We start from the raw sequence: 3017 nt of genomic DNA, 5'->3' as shown, positions 1-3017 counted from the left end.
AAGTGTTCTTCAGAGAAATTAAAGTAGATGAATCAAGCTTTTTAGGAAGGTATTATGGACGAGAAGCCGAGTTTGTTTGGGTTCTTAGTAGTTGTTGCAAAACCGGACCTAGAATCCTAGTCGCAGAAGGATTCCTTAGCTGAGTATTGGATCTTCGAACGGGCCTAACTGGAGCGTCAGATATCAAAAGCCGATGATTAAAAAGCCCAGATTCATCTACACATCCTGGACTACAACTTTTATGAAGTGACAGAGCCCAGAAAAGATCTTTTACATTGCAAGAATCCTGGTGCAAGCTGGAGACGAATTCTGAAATCCATATCTGATCAGATTTTGTCAAATCTGGAAGTCTATCTTCTAGGAAACGTCTAGGAAAGAAATTCCGTGATTCTTGGGAAAGAATTAAGGAAAACACATGTTATTTAATTAGAAGTTTTTAGGTGAAACGGGGGGGAGGACAGTAGAGTTTTATTTTTCAGAGTTTTTGCTTTCTAGATCAAGATGTGCGGCTAATTTCCTTCTTTAGTTCAAGGGGATTTTGAAGCCTAATTTCATGTCATTGTGTAACTTAACTTCAGTAACGTTGTTCTGAATCTTGTTTTTATTAGAATTGTTTATGTTATTCTGATTTAATTGTCTGCGATTCTTGTTTGAGTGATTTAGTTTTGGCCTGCTAAATTGTTTAATCATAATTTACCTATTAGAATTAGGAATTGTGATACGTAATCGTCTTTTTCTATTCAACGAGTGATGCATGATGATAGCTGATTATGGACAAGTTTTCGGTCTACTGTCTTGAATAACATAACCTAAGTTAAATAATCCGAGCTTGCGTGATTATTGCTTAGATTGATCTATTCTCCTAATTCTTAAGGCTGCCATTGAATTAAATTTAGAGAGCTTGTTCTAGGGTGTTTAAGGGTTAGTATCTACTCGAAGAGCTTGTTTCAGTAGTGACAAACTAAGGGAGAATTCGAATAACAGAGCTTGTTGTTTCCTAGGGTCAGTAGTTCCATAATGACGAGATAGAACAGTGTTACGGTTACTTTATGTCCAATGCATGTTTAGGTGGATATTGAACCGAGAACTGATTGTTTAACCTGATATTTTATTTCTCTGTTTTACTTCAGTTTGCCTTGATTACAAACTCCCTTTAATTACTGTTGTCAGGTTTACTGTTTAGAGTTTAATTTGCATTTCTGTTGTTTTTATTGTTTTAGAATATAGAAATTAATCGAGTCATTCCCTGTGGGATCGACCCTTGCTCACCCTATATACAATTTAATAGTTAGGTTAGTAAGGTTAATTAATTTGGTGCATTCGGCACACTACCAACCTTCAGTTAATTATCTAGTTCAAAGTGACAAAACATATATCCGTATTTATGCCCACAAGTTGCCAGCTAACAATCGCGCACAGAAATGGAGTTAGCACCATACAATTATAGACAATTGAATGTGTAATTTCTTATCTCTCCAAAAAATATCCCTTGAGATTAATCCAAGAACATTAATACATTATTGACTGAGCATATATGAGATATGCGGCTGTAGTCTACCCCCAATTTAACTTGATGGGTTACATGGAAAACAAAAGTTCATCTTCTGATAAAATCTCGATGGCAGTGGTAGAATTGAGTTCATAAAGTTGTTCAATGCTAAGAGGCCATGTAAAACCTGATCCTCCACTCCACAAGAAGTTGGATAATATAGAATTTGCATGTTCACATTGATGGCCTCCATCGAAAAACAAATACTCATTAGGATCACTACATAGTTCATATTATTTTACTCTTCCACATTAAGAACCATGATACGAACCGATTCCGCAACATGAAATTTCTGACACATTGAGCCTAAAATAGACAAGATTTATAGCAAAAGCTAAGAGTAAGAGCTAGATTATGTCTGAGCATTTAAAAGAAAAATAAACTATGACCTACATATAACGTACCATATTTTGTAGGACAATTTATCATATCATCAAGGAAATTGAAGTAATCAAAAATTGAATATTCGAATCTTGATCATTGGCTTTGCAACTCCATAGTGATATTAGACAAAAGACTATTGTGAAGACTAGTTATTGTGAAGACTAGTGATTGTGTTAAGGAGAGAGTTGGATATTTAACTCACGTTAGAGAGTGTGGTTATCCATTTTAAGTGCAACGGAAAATTTACCAAGTAGATCAAGCATTTCTAATTTGAACACACCAAACAAAAGTACGAAAAATAAAGAACACGGCCATATACATGGTCAGGTAAATCCACTTTTAGCCTACATCTATGTGACCTTGTCCAGATCGAAGAAATATACTAAGTTAAAAACACATTACAAGAAATAGTTCAAAGCTGATCTAAGTTACCGTAAAAAGAACTCCCTGCTCAACTTTACACTTAGCACCACACTTTGAATCCTTAACGTGTAGCAACTCCTTTGGATCTTCTTAACATCAAGAACACACCTATGAATGGCTTGAGAACCACCAAACTTCAACCACCGATGCCATGCACCAACATCAACAAAGGAACCATGTTGCAAAAGCTATCAATAACATGTTTGATATGGTGAGGTTTTGGCACAAAATATGGAAATGAACCTTGAACCTTATGAGAGAAAAATACTCTAAGAGAATCAGAGTACAATGAAACAAAAAGTCATAAGGTTAGATTCATACACGCAAGAAGGGGTGGTACTATATAATGAAGGATTTCTTACTCAACAATATAGTGCCAAGTCAGCCAACAAGGGACTGACACATGTTTGTCTAAATAAGGAAAGTTTTCCTTCTTTTTGGTTTGGACCACAAAGCAAATTGGGAAAAGTATTTTATTCTCTAGGATCACTTAAGGATGTTATGACACATGTAAAAAGGTTCAAAAAGTTGAGAGACAAAGATAAACAATATCTTTTTCATTTTTTCAGTCATGCAACTCGTGCTGGGTTATAGATATCTGAAGTAAGAGTGAGAGCACAAACTGTTGTGTACACACACTCTAAACGAAACAAGCCAAGAC

The sequence above is a fragment of the Pistacia vera genome, unplaced genomic scaffold, assembly GCF_008641045.1.
Source record: "Pistacia vera cultivar Batoury unplaced genomic scaffold, PisVer_v2 Contig160, whole genome shotgun sequence".
NCBI classification, from domain to species: Eukaryota; Viridiplantae; Streptophyta; class Magnoliopsida; order Sapindales; family Anacardiaceae; genus Pistacia; species Pistacia vera.
This window is presented reverse-complemented; position numbering follows the sequence as displayed.